The sequence below is a fragment of the Alligator sinensis genome, unplaced genomic scaffold (genome assembly GCF_000455745.1).
Source record: "Alligator sinensis unplaced genomic scaffold, ASM45574v1 scaffold1010_1, whole genome shotgun sequence".
Lineage (NCBI taxonomy): Eukaryota > Metazoa > Chordata > Crocodylia > Alligatoridae > Alligator > Alligator sinensis.
The window spans coordinates 818001-832556 of NW_005842624.1; the positions used below are offsets into that span (position 1 = coordinate 818001).

Below are 14556 nucleotides of genomic sequence, written 5' to 3' on the forward strand. Positions count from 1 at the left end.
ATATAATACACACCCTGTTTTTTACAGATGTGCACTGGCCTGATCTGGTGTGTTGGATCTGGGGCCACATGCTGGGTCTGACGCCACAGTCTGTCAGGGCCATGTGCCAGGTCTGCAGCTATGTACGAGGGCTTGGATCAGATACTGTTTCTGTCTGCAGCCTGATTCAGTGCACTGGTCCAATCCAGCATGCCTGACCCCAACATCGGATCAGACCTTGTGTGTCTGGTCCAGCCATAGCCAGACCCTGCATACTAGTGTGATTTGGCATGCCAGGTTTGGGGCCACATGTTAGGTCTGGCCATGGCCTGTCCCCACACACTCTGTCTGTCAAAGAGTGAAGTGGGGCATCACTCAAACAGGGCAGAGTTAAGTGGAATTGTGTGTATCTTAATATTATGTTTTCTAGCATGTGGAAGTTTATTTTACTTTGGTGTTATATTCCCAAAACAACCTCACATTTGAACCACTAACCCTACCTTAGACCTCATTCAGCACAGTAGTTTCCAAGACAAGCATGAGAATTTTAGAGCACTTAGAATAAATGGCTAAATCGTTAAACAAGTAAGGTAACAGTCCTCCTAATGACTGTGGCTTCTGTCCCACTTCAATGAGAAGGTAGAAAGGGAATGCATGTTAACAAATATTTAAAAAATGGAAAAAGTTCTCATAGAGAAGTAAAGGAACAGGTGTTCTGCAGCTGTTCAGTCGTAGTTTCCATTAATAATTACATTCATTGAGACCAAAATGAAATATGTAAATATTTTTGGTGGTGAAGCCACGTAAGTCTGAAATGCAGTGGCTTGATCTGGTGCACAGGCCCATGTTATTTGGGCAGCAGGACTCCCCATGGGTCTAGGAATTTGGCAGTGGGGGAACAGCAGCTCATGCCTCCACCACTCCTCTGTTGCCAAATTTCCAGAGCCTCAGGGAGCCCTGCAGGTCCAGATGCCAAGGCCTAGCAGCTGGCTTTCACTCAGGGGCCAGGGGCTGAGTACCCCCTGAATAATCCAGTCTGGAAGGTAGGCAGGATTAGAATGGTTGGCATGACTGTGCTGTCTTGCCATCAGGGGCCTGTCTTCCAGGGGAAGGGACATCCTGGGTCCCTGCTAGGTGGAGTTACCATCTCTTGAGCTCATGCTCAACTCTTGCCACGTTCGAGCCCCTCCCTTGTGCCTGCACTCAGGATTGAACCAATCACAGCACCTGTGGCAGCCTCTGGGTCCTTTTGAAGGTGCCCAGCAGCTGGCAGTTGTGCCTGGGGTGTGGGGGGTGTCGGTCTGGAACGTGCCCCCAGGGTGCTCTGCAGGGTACGTATGCCATGGTGTACCAGAAGCTGCAGGGAAAGGGGGAGGCAGCCATTTCCTATGGGCCCAGGGGGTGCAGAGTGGAGCTGGCTGGTGGGCAGACAGCCATAGGCAAGTGGGTGGCAGTGGTGCTGGCTGGCAGTGGTGCTGGCCATCTGTGGTGTCTTTGATGGTAGTGAAGTGCAGGAGGCCTTGACTGCCTTGATGCATCCCAGCCAGGGCGGTGCTCAGGTAGGAGCCAGGGGCAATCCCTAGCGCCCAGCCTGCGGCACCCTGCCCCCCCCCCCCCCCGGTCACAATGCTTACACGCACTGCTCTGCTCTGCCCTGTGCTGGAGACACTCGGCCCCAGGGCTCAGCGCAGACCTGGCTGCAGGTGTCTCTGGGGGCGGAGAGCTTTGCAGAGGCACCCAGCAGGGCTGGAGGGCAGCAGAGTCAGCCATCTCTCTCCTGGGCAGCCTGCTTTGGCCCTGGGCCCCCGCAAGTCAGGGAAGCTCTGGTACAGCTAGTCTGCCAGGCCAGAAACAGCCCAGTGGCCCTGACTTCCCACAGGCTCCCTCACCTTCCAGGCTGGCTTTGAAAGGCTTGTGTTTGAACACCCACCAGCTGCTTTCCCAGTCCCCTTCACTTCAGCCCAAAGCACAGGGAAGTGGGGCTGGAAGGGACCTCCATAGGTCACCGAGACTGGTGGTTCTCAACCTTTTTTGTACCAGGACCCATTTGTAAATGTCCATGCCTAGTTCCAACCCAGTGCCCCTCACTTCCGACCCGTTGTCTCCCGCCCCCAGCCCCCCAGTGTGTGGGGCAGGCTGGAACTCTGCCAGTCTGCAAGGAAAAAGCCATGGCTTCTCATGGTTTTCTTCTTTACAGAAGAATCCATTTTTAAAGTTTGGTCGTGACCCTTTCATCTGTTCTTGCAACCTACTTTTGGGTCACAACCCCTGTGTAGAGAAATGCTGACCTAGACTGCTCTCCAAACCACCCCTGCCAACCCCTTGTCTAAATTCCTCTTGGTCACCAGGGCAGGTGCGGCTTGTCAAATCTGCCAGGAGATAAGGACGGTGATCAGGGACCTGTGATGACAGGGAATCTGGGACAGAGACAGAAGGTCCTGTGGGAATGCCTGTATAAAGCCAAGCTTGGAAAGACCACCTGAAATGAGATGTATGTTCTCTGTTGTTATTCAGGAAACCAAACCTCGAAAAGGAGGTTCATGCTCCCTTGCGTGGCACGCACAGACTGTATTTGGAACAAAATGGAGACTCCAACCATCCACAGGTCATAAAGTCTTTGGCACAGATCCACCGTCACCCCTTACATGTTTTTCTAGCCCAAGAAGTATGTCTTGTCTCAGGGTACAATCCTGCTGTACCCACAGAGATGCGTATCTCTCCCATTCTCTTATTGTACCCTCAGCACACCCTAGAGGCTGATCATATTCCCGTAGAAGGCAGCTATTTCATCTGTTCATACAGAAGTGGGGCTCGAAGGGACCTCCAGAGATCACTAGTCTAACTCCCTGCCTGAGGCAGGATCATCCCAATTCAAACCATTCTATGCAAATCCCTTGTCTAAGTGGTTCCCAGCCATTTTAGACTCAGGGAGCGATTCAGAAAATGCCAGCAGGAAACTCGGAAAGACCTCTGCAGGTCAGAGCATTGTTAATACCCTGAATCCCTAATTGAAATCTCTGGGTTTGTTTTGTGAGCAGTGTTTGCACACCTAACTGTGCTAACATTGCATGGCACCACTGAAAGGATCTCAGGGTACCTTGGTTGAGAACTGCTGGTCTAACTACACAGTCAGCCATGACAAAACTGCAGGACATAATGCTCTAAACTCCTGTGGGTAAAGCAGGGGGACCGCAGCAGCCAATGTCCTGCTGTTGTTGCAAAGGTTGTTAAAAAATACTCAAGAAATCCAAGAAGAGGGCCATGCCCTCCACTACCAGAGTAAGGCAAAAACCTCCACAGTTCATACCAAGCTGACCATGGAGTAAAATACCTTCCTGACCCCAAATATGGCGATAAGTCTGATATGTTGCTAGTTAAGGGACAGCAAGATCTCTCACCCTACCCCATGCATACATGAGTTGTTTTTTGTTTGTTTGTTTGTTTGTTTTGGTTTTTTTGCTACCTGAAATATCAGATGTTAGCCATCATGGGCCAGGTTGTGTTGCAACTCCAGTGGTACTGAGAAACTCCTCTGGTTCCTGTGTGGTGAGTCTTGGTCATCAGTTCAGGATTAAATTGATTGCTAGTATAGTCTGCTTGACACTTTGGTTGGATGGGGAAGGGAGGTTGGGGACTCTTCTTAGTATAGACCACAGTTACCTAGCATCTAGGCATATTTCACTCAAATCCCCTACCAAGGCAGGGACCAAGTGTTTGGTGACACCCTGGTCTCTTGCTGTCAGTGTGCCAATACCACATTGTCATTTTTCTGAGGCTGTGGGTTGAGTGTCTTGTAATAAAGATCCTAATTTTGTTTTAAGGTGTGTGTGGTGGGAGGGTAGGGTGGCCATTCATTCGGTTTTATAGTAGGGTTTTATAGTACTGCGTCCAGTTTTGGGTGCCGCACTTCAAGAGGGATGTGGAGAATGTTGAGAGGGTTCAGCTCAGGGCCACTCGCATGGCCAGAGGCCTGCAGGCAAGGCCCTACGAGGAGAGACTGAGGGACCTAGATCTCTTCAGTCTTCGCGAGAGAAGGCTGGGAGGTGATCTTGTGGCTGCCTATAAACTCATCGGGGGAGGGCGGGCGGGAGTAGGAGAAGGAGATACTCTATTTACTAGGGCATTCCCTGGCGTAACTAGGAACAATGGCCACAAATTGATGAAGAGCAGAGTTAGGTTGGCCATTAGAAAGAACTTCACAGTAAAGGTTGCCAGAATCTGGAATGGGTTTCCATGAGAGGTGGTGCTCTCCTCTACTCTGGGGGACTTCAAGAGGAGACTGGGCAAGGACCTAGCTGAGGTCGTCTGACCCCAACGCACTTTCCTGCCCAGGGAAGGGGGTTGGACTTGATGACCTACTGAGGGCCCTTCTGACCCTAACATCTATGAATTTATGAATCTTGTGTAAGTGCTGAACACTAAGGGCCATTAAGTGCCCTAAAACATGGAGGGGCTGCTCCTCCTCCCCTCCCAGTCATGGATTTTTGCCCAGCTACAGTTTTGTCATTTACATTCTCCCAGGGTATGTAATATGTGTACAAACTGTGTACCTGCCCAGTCAGTGTGCAGCCTACCACACATGGCACAGTGATACTTAATACCTGTATGGAACTTTTCATCTGAAGTTCTTAAGATGTTTTCTAAAAGGGGTAATTATTACTTCTAGTTACAGAAAGGGACCTTAAACCTAGAGCTTGTGTGACTTGTTCGAGATTCCTTTCTAGAACGTCTGTGATGCAGTTAAAATGCTAGCTTTGGAACTGGGTGTGGATGTTTCATTTTTAAATTATCATAGTGTCTTCTGCTGTAGGGCCAGTAGAGGGAGCACAAGTGTTTCATGAAGAACCCAGTTTCCAGGGCTGTGGTGAGTTGGTGACATCACCATGGATCCAGGGCTCACGAGCAGATTAACAAATTCCACTGTAATTTCACGCCCTGTTAGAAACCAGCTGGATGGAGCTGGGAAGAATGGCTGTCAGGTGGGAACAACCAGTATTCATTTTAAAATAAAATCTTTTGAACCCTTCAAGATAACACACACAAATGAGCAACGGGAATAGGATGAAAGCAAGAAATTAAAAATGCAAAACCGCATTATGTTGTTTCTTAAAATCCCTCAAGAAGTCTCTGCATGACTGTTATCATTTATCATAGGAAAGCCAATGCTGTGTGCATTCCACAAGGAATCAAAAATAACAGATAATTACACTGGGTAATAACTTTTTCTTTCTTTGATAATGTAGACGGCTGTAAATCCAGAAAACAAAATTGCTGGAAAAAATACAATATTTGTACAATGAATGAGGATTAAGGACAGACAGGGGGTTATTTATTATAATCCACCTCAAAAGGTACAAATTTATGGTTATTTTTTAATAGCAAATACTTCCATAATTCACAAGGGGTACAGCCCAATATACTAAGTATAACATAGCTGGCTTTTGCAGCCTCTGACAAAGAAAAACACAGATAATTCAGTTTAATCTGTAAAGTCCAAAGAGATTTTAAGGAAACTGTAAACTTTTATAATTGCTTATATTTTGAATTAAGACTTCCAAGGCAAAAACTCTAGAGGATGCACCGTCATTGTATAATCTGCAGCTCTTAATTCTGGCCCTTCCTTTAAGACTCAGGCTTTTTGTACTAAAGAAAACAAACAGGGACTGAGACAGAGATTACTGCCCACCAAAAGTAGCATAGCTATCTAGACTGCTGTTTGTCAGGTGTGCTTAATCATATTTAAGACCTGGGCGGACTCTCATTTCCCCTTGCGCTCTGTGCACTTTCCCCCCACCAGTGGATTTGGTGTAGCAAAGAATCTCTACTCCTGGGTAGTGGCTGGGAAGAACTGTACTGTCAGTAAGCTTGTAGTCTACTCTTCAGGCTTTCCATAGTGCGAAGAAGCCCATTGGTTTGTGCTGTATATCCTCAGTGCTAGCAGCTAGTTTTTCCAGGCTGTGAAGTCAAGGTTGGTCAAGATAAAAAGGTGGATGGAAGGTAAGAAAGGGATAAATATCCCTGAATTTCTGATTGCTCCATTTCCCCTTGCTCAGAGAATCTCGTTCTGTGCACAAAATAACTTAGTATTAGTCCCACTCTTTCTCTTATTTTGTTTCTTCGATTTCTTGTAGCAGCAGGAACTGGACTTTTGGGACAAAAAGATTGCATGTGTGTAGCCAGTTGGCTTTCCATGCACAAGGCCTTCATCAACATAGCCCTCACCCATTTACTTACTATCTGGCACCATCATCTAAAGTTATATTAGACAGAATTTTTTGAAAGAAAAGTGTGTAAGGGATATAACGGGATGTAGGTTGTAGCCGTGTCGGTCTAAGGACATAGGCAGACGAGGTTCTTTGGGTGAATCTGATATATTGGGGGGGGGCACATTTCTCACAAGAAAACCACTCTGTCTCCATTCTCTCAGTCCTGACCCTCAAAGGAAACTTACACAACACTTCCCAGAGACAAGCCTATGACCTCCACTTCATCAACCTCCTGGATACTAAAAATCATGGACTAAATATAGACATTGGATTTATGATACATTATAACCTGCCTGACATCTGCCTTCCCAGGTACCTCTCCACTATTCATCCCCCTTTTCTCCCCCTCCCCCAGCCTCTCTCTCACCCATTGACTCCTCAATCTACATCTTCACTGACTGCCTGTCTTGCATACATACCAGCCTGGACTCTGGCATCTTTACTTTTCATTCCATCCAGGAAGAGCACACACCAACTGCTGAAACTTCCTCAGCCTGACAAAGGGTTTTTGAACCCGAAAGCTTGCTTAAAATTTTTTTTCCAGCTATTTAAGTTGATCTAATAAAAGGTATCAGATTCACCCAAAGAACCTTGTCTGCCTAAGGGATATAACAGCTCATGCTTCACAGGATGATCTGACCACTAGCTGCCTGCAGTAAGGAAGAGATGTCCCCTGGTGGCTTGGTATTCCAGAACTATTCAGTTTGCACTGTCCTTGCTGTTTCTGGGAAGCATCTGCTCTAGGGCCATAGCAGGACTAGATGGACCATTGATGTGATGCTTCTGATATTGCCAAGCTGTTGCACTTGGCTTCTGGCAGGCACCCAAATGGCAGAGTCAAGTAGTTTTAGCAGAGTCTTAGCCCTAGCTGATGATCTTGTTCTCAGAGTTTTAAAGAGATTACTTTCTGGGTGGGACAAGTTTGGGAGTGTGGGTAGATGCCCTTACTGGAGTTTGTGCTGCTTCAGTGAGAATTAACCACTGATTATGAGACTCCAATCAGAAATCCTCTAGATCAGTGGTGCCCAACCTTTTTGCCTCTGCAGGCTGGATCTGGCCAGTGAGCCCAACCCAGCATGTAGAGCAGGCATGGTGGTGTCCACATTTGGAATGCAGGGCTCAGAAACAACCTGGGTCCATTTGGCTGCATGGGGCTGGAGCAGCTCGCCTGATCTGGCCTTGCAGAGCAGCCTACCTAATCTGGTTGCATGGGGCGGGCGTGGCGGGGAAGGCCTTCTCTCGGTATGGGGGGGTGCAGGGAGCAATCTGGCCATGTGGCAACAGCCTGGCCCTGCCTGGGCTCAGGTTGGGCTGCACAGCAATGGCTATGCCCTGCCCAGGCCTCAGTGTGGCTGCACAGCAGTGGCCCAAACCCTGATCAGGTCGCATAGCAACAGCCCAGGCTATGCCCTGATGTGGCCACATAAGGCTTGAAAATTTGGCAGCAGGGGAGGGATGGAAGACTTAATTACCACTGCTTTCCCACCACCAAATTTCCAGACCTGTGGGGAGTCCTGCGTGCCAGATGCCATGGACCCCTGTTCTAGAGCCTAAATTAATTGCATCACCCCCTCCTGGCCCATTCTCAGAACAAAGTGAGCTTCTTGTACACCCAAGTGAAACATCTGCGAAGGACCAGAAAAGCACCAAACGGCACTACAGACAGCATTGCCCCAGGGAAACGAATCTTTGAGTGCCAGATGGTATGCTTAGCATTTCCTCGTCAGCTTAGCAAAAGATGGTTAGTAAATTGAGTTCTGCAGTTATAAAGCTCATGGGATTATTTGGTAGTGTCACAACCCAAAATTGTGGTTTTTCTTGTTTGTGTGTGCTTCGGCATCGCTAAATCATGTTCCCGCCAAATTGCAGCTCTTTTGCACGGTGGAGTGTTCTGTTGTAACGGAGACCCCGCGTGCAGGAGCTTTCCCCGCCAGTTCTGTAGCTTTCTTTGCATAGTGCATTTCTTTTGCATTATAGTGTTGCACGATGCAAAGGAGTTCCTGCCATTTGTATTTAGATTCGTGCCACATTATTGGCTGGTTCTAAATGTAGGCATACGTGGCGGCTAGCTATTGGCTTGCTAGCCGTACAAAAGGCTTGGGTAGTTTCCGCCCAAGTTGGAGAGAGAGAAAGCACATGGAGTTCGGGACAAGAGCGTGAAGAGCTCTAAGCGCTGCTGATCCATACAAACCCAGCTTTTTCCTTAAGAGGGCAACAGAGGTTTAATTTGTCGAACCCACGGAGTCTTAACAGCTCCGGGGGACCTGGGAACTGAGTAACACTCACGGAGATACAGCTGCTCTGTGGGAACGAATTCTTGAACCCGCGGAGCCTGAATCACTCCGGGGTCAAGGAACCGAGTTTATTAGAGTCCTCCACCGAGAACTCAAGCGGAGCTGTGCCTGGAAAGCTGCCCAGCCTACACCGCGACCACCTTGGGTGTAAGTAAATAATCTTTTCAATCAACCATTACGCCTCCGTGACTGATTCTAGCTCGAGCATACCAAACCGCGCCACGGTTTTTCTCTAGCCCCGTGTACCCGGGCTGCTGGCCACAGCCTGTGTGCACTAAGACGGGCCTGGCTCGCCCCCGGCTCGCACGTGGCGATCCAGGTGGGATCGGGAGAGGGCCCGCACAGGTAGATACAAAATTTGCCTTTTAAGGGCATCAGATCAGTTGTCCAGAGGGAGTAGGGCAGCAGAGCAGGAATACTTTCCTATGTTGATGTCTGTGGGTTTCAGAAATATGACCCAGATTGACCCCCTCTCTTTGACATTATCACTGTCAAAAAAGCAACTTAAATATTTTTCGTTCAAGTTGAGCTGCCAAGTCTTGCAGCTAAAATATTTTCACTGTTACTTAAAATCTTTTTAAACAGGTTTCCTGATGCTGAAACAGCATCTGCTATAGCAGAACTTGGATGCAAATACATTTGTAAACATGTAACTGAAACCCATGAGTATGCTGCCCACAGAATAGTTAACTACCTGCGCTTTCACGTGTAAGGCCCCTCTGCATGAAATCTTCAATGGCATAGGAGTAATGGTGACAGAAGTCCTGAAACTTGCCTGATGGAAAATGCAGTGACTTCTTCAGTCCTTGCCAGTGAAATAATTATTGCTAAATATAAATATAATTGTACTTGACCATATTAATAAAAATATTGCAATCATTGAACTTCAGAGATTCATCTTTAAGTCAAAATCTATTACAGTCATCACTAGAATTTAATCATACCCTTCCCCCTTTATTTAAGATAGGCAGCACCTGTTACATTTTATTGCGACTCCCCCTCCCCCCTCCCCCGTTTTGGATCATGCCACGGGAGCAGCAACTAGGTACTTTTTTAAAGTCCAATTCCCCCCTCTCCTGCCCATCACTACTGCTGCCCATAGCTGATGGGAGTAGAGGGAGCTCCAGAGCTGTCAGCCAGGCTGGGCAGGGTGCTGGGCTTAGCTGGAGACAGCGGCAACAGCGGGTGGGTTCTAGGGCTGTGCGAAATTTTGCTGAGTGTTTTGTTTCAAAGCTGTTTCAATGCGTTTTAAGCTCCAAACAGTGAAATCGAAACAAAACAAAAAGCATCAAAACAGCTTTGAAACAAAATGAGGGCACTCGCAATATTTTGAACATTTCGAAATGTTTCGAGTTTCGAAGCAGCCCAGTGGCGGTAGGCAGGGGAGAGCCAGGGCTGCAGCCCCATGCAGCTCGGCTGGGCAGGGAGGTCAGCTCTGGCTCTGCCCGCCTCCCACTGCCGGCCTGTGCTCTGTGGAGCCGGCGGAGTCGATCAGAGCGCAGTACTGGTTCTGTCTGCCTCTCACCACCAGGCTGTGCTCCAGTCAGCTCCACCAGCCCCATGGAGCTCAGCTTGGTGGCGGGAGGTAGAGCGCAGCCCTGACTGCCTGCCTCCCACCTCCAGGCTGCACTCCGTGGGGCTGGCGGAGCTGATCAGAATGCAGTGCTGGCTCTGCCTGCCTCCTGTCACTGGGCTGTCCTCAATCAGCTCTGCCAGGCCCACCAAGTGCAGCCTGGTGGCAGGAGGCAGACAAAGCTGGCACTGCGCTCTGATCGGCTCTGCCAGCCCCATGGAGTGCAGCCTGATGGCAGGAGGCGGGCAGAGCCGGCACTGCGCTCTACCTCCTGCCACCAGGCTGAGCTCCATGGAGCCTGGCACTGGGTGTGGGCTGGGCCCAGCGCCGGTTCCAGGTGGCAGCAGGAGCCTCCGGTCATCCGGCACAGATCTGGGGGCCTGCACTCCTGGAGGGAGTCCAGCACAGCCCTGCAGCCCTTGCAGGGGCATGGGCCCCTCGATCTGTGCTTGGATGACAGGAGGCTGCTGCCTGGGACCAGCAGCAGCATCTGTCTTCCCCGGTGTTAGGTGCAGGCTGCGCCCAGGGCTGGTCCCAAGCAGCAGCAGCTGCGGCAGCCTCATGTCATCCAGCACACATCCAGGGGCCCAGGAGGAGTCTGGCACAGCCCCACAGGCCTCTCTGGGGTGCAATCCCCTGGATCTGCATGCTGGATGATAGGGGGCTGCTGCTGCCATCAAATTTTGCTTTCAAGACTTTGAGGTGCAGTTTCTGAGAAACCTCTGCACCTATCTCCTTGAAATTTGGCAGGCTTCATGCCCTCAGAAGGGGCTACCATCCCTACAATTTGCATGCAAATCAGGCAACAAATGACAATGTTTTAGGCATTTTCATGATTCCCCATTATAGCCTATGGGCAAAACGCCGGAACGAGTCGAAACAGCGAAACAGTTTCAACAAAATGAACCAGGACAGTGCTTTGAAATGAAATGAAATGACAAAATGAAACACTGCCCCTTCAAAATGATGAAATGGTCATCAAAATGAAACGATGGTGTTTCGCACAGCCCTAGTGGGTCCCCTTTCCTGGCCAGAGCCCCCTGGGTGTTCTCCACCAGCCTGGGACCAGGCACAGGGAGGGAAAGCCGCCCACTGCTGCTGCTGTCCCCAGCCGAGCCCAGCTCCCTGCACAACTACTCCCTGCAGCCCCAGGTAGAACAGGGCAGGAGCAGCTGAGAGAGCAGCAGGGTGGGGCTGGTCTCCCCTTCTTGCAACCAGAGGTGTAAGTAGAAAGGGCAAGGAGGAACAAAGAGGGGAGGGCTGGGGGGAAGGGAAGAGTCTTACCTGATTCTGGGACTAAGTCAGCTAAGTCCCCAGTTGTTACTTCTGCAGCATGGTCTGCCTACCCTGGTGGGGTGCAGGGGAAAGGCTGAGAGTGGGGAGTGCAGCCATCCCTGCACTGATTGCTGGTCCCACATCTCCCACTTTTAAAATCCTGGGGTGCCTATACACAAGCAGCAAGGCTGCTCCAATGCACTGTAATTGCAGCACATCAGAGCAGATTCAATTAACTGAGTCTGCTGGAGCATGGTAATTACCACACTTCAGCAAACTCCAGCATCTCGTGTATCAGTGTCCCCACACTGAAAAATGGTGGCGGGGGCGCTTTGAAGCTTATTTGACAAGCTTTAGTTAAGGTGTGCTATTTTTCAGCATGGGGACGCTGATACACGAGATGCTCCAGATGTTTTCTTTACAGTGGCTCTCAGAGTGGCTGTAATTCAAGCACCCCCACCCACTCTGGAGCACGTGTATAAATGCCCCTGGATCTCCTCATGTCTGAGCTTAAATGTGTTTAGAGATTTGGGAAGGTAATGGACGAACCTACTTGCTTAAATGGGTTTAATCAATCACCGATGAATGATTAACAGTAATTTACATTCTGTGTTACCCCTGCATAATTAAATGTGACAGTGGAAAATAGGATTGAAGTGTTCATCTCAGTTGAAAGTGTGACAGACTCATTTAAACCAATCAAAAGTATAAATTCAGTAGATCAAAAACAAAGAAATAATCTGAGATTTGTGGCGTTCTGAATCTTTAAATAAGTGTAAAGCCACTATTACATTCTTAATGACATACTTCTATGTATCGTTCAGGACAGTTGGGGGCAAGCCAGTTTCATGGAGTCAAGAGTCAAAGGTGCAGCTGCTAATGATCTCTTTTTAAAGAATTTTTATGGTTACACTATCTTTGTGCTCAAATGAAATAACTGAAAGTGCAGTTAGTACAAAAACTTGACCCAGGGACAGGCTTTTGCCCACGCACACACATGATGATGATAAGATTAAAAAAAACAACCCCCCCCAAACAAACCATGTGTTTTCATCTAAGAAATGTACAAGTCTTAGGCACAGTCCTCAAGAGATGGAACATCCTTCTCAATTTTCATTAATTCCATTGGAAGTTAAGGTTGCTAAAGATCTAAGTAACTAATTTTTGAGTAACTAAGATGTTTGTAGTCTAACAGCCAGTTTTATACTGCTGGGTGGAAGCCTGTCATCTAGTTGAGCTTACTGTAGGTGGCAACTTTATTCTTCAGTATACTAAGCATTCTACATCTGTATTCTATTGTAGGGACACACATATCTAAGGCCTCTAGCTGCCATATTAAATATACTTAAGCATGCATTTAAAGGTGTCTGAACTGACACCCAAAAGATATACCATCACTGGTCACTATGGGATAGATATGAAAGTAATTACAGGGATGGTGGAGTTCTGTCCTTATATATTCCTTGTGTAGAAAACTTCAAAAATAAAAGTAATAGTTTTTGTAATCACATTTGTATGTTTTCTGCTAACATTTGCATCTTTTAACAGTTTCATTGCTGAAGATATGCTAGTATCCACACATTCTGAAGAAGTACCAATAATACAAGTGTTTCAAACATATCTCTTTAACAATCCCAAATTGTGAAGGTTTGGTGCTTATTGTTAGATATCTAAATACTTATTTTTGACTCAGAAACTATTAGCAGTGTCTGAATATGAACTTAAGAGCCTATTTTTCAATCTTCAAGTTTTAAAATTAGGTCCTTAATAACACAATGGTAGATATCACTTTTAGAATAAAGCAGGAATTCTATTATGCACGTGAACCAGAATATACATTTGCCCCTATCTTAAAAATATATATCCATGTAATGAAGATGAATTTCATTAGCAATGGATATTGTAAAACATGCAAGGATGTTTTAGTAATGATGCTATATTACTGTAAAGCATGACTTAAACCTTTATTGTATTCTTTGAAAGTGAAAGGCCTCACTAAAAGTTTTCTGGAATGATGACTTAGATAATCCGTTTCAGTGATATGAGGCATCCCTTGCACACTGATGAAGGCATGCACCCTCAGGCTTCTTCCTCTCTTTGTTCATTAACTAGCTCATCAACTCTGTGGCAGGAGGTGTTAAAGGAAGGTGTAGCACAGTCAGTCTTGGAAGTACACAGAGCTAGTACCATACAGCAGTTGAATGTAAATGTGATTATTTAGCTATGCCAACAGTGAAGCCTACTGTAAGTCCTTATAGTAGAGTTGGACAAAATACAACCTGCAGGCTGAATCCAGCCCACCAGGCAATTTCATGTGGCTCACAGGCACCCACCAATTAATGTACCTTGCCCAGCTCACTCTATTCCCACCATTGTGTATGGGAGGGCCCGGGTCCCTGCCAGCACTCACAGCTTCTGGGTGGGGCCAATGGTGCCACTGCTGCAGCCACTGGGGGACCTCCTCAGCTTCCCTGGCTTCCAGTGGCTCTTGCTCTTGTCCCTGCTTCAGTGCTCACTCCAGGCAGTAGGTAGGGAAGCTGCAGCTAGGCAGCAGTGTGGGGCAGGGGCTGGGGGGAGTGCAGAGCTCGGTTGGGCAGGGTGTGGGTGTGAGGGGTGTGAGCAGGTGGTGGGCCCTCCGGGTGTTCATGGCTCACACAGGCGCACCCTCCCAGTGGCACGTGCAGCTGCAGCCAGTTCCAGGATCTGCACATGGCAGCAAGGAACAGAGCCAAGCCAGCCTGTCTTTATGGCATGGAGCTCCTGGTACTAACATGCCACCAGGGGGAAGCCCCCTGTGATGGAGCCAGTGGCTTTGGCCCGGTCCCTGCCACCACATGCAGCTCCTGGGACTCCACAAGAAGTCAGGGGTGACACGTAGGGGGTGCACATGGTTGCACGTGCACCCCCTGAGCGTGGCGGTGCACCCCTACAAATTGGGATTGTGAAAGAGACATGTTTGAAACACTTGTATGATTGGTACTTCTTCAGAGTGTATGGATACTAGCATATCTCCAGCAATGAAATTGGGTGGCAGTTGCTGCTCGCCACCCTGTCGCCAACACTGCTGGTGGCATCTGTGGGTGGTCTGCGATCACCACTGGCTGCTGCCAATGCTGCTGGCAGCACCTGCAGGTGGTCACTAACCCCTGGTGATCAACGCTCGCCACTC

The 14556-nt window shown here is 48.3% G+C and overlaps 1 pseudogene; it reads left to right on the top strand.

The window, feature by feature from the left end:
- The first annotated feature begins 747 nt into the window (after positions 1-747).
- On the top strand, positions 748-9561 carry LOC102370669 (annotated as a pseudogene).
- Positions 9562-14556: the final 4995 nt, after the last annotated feature.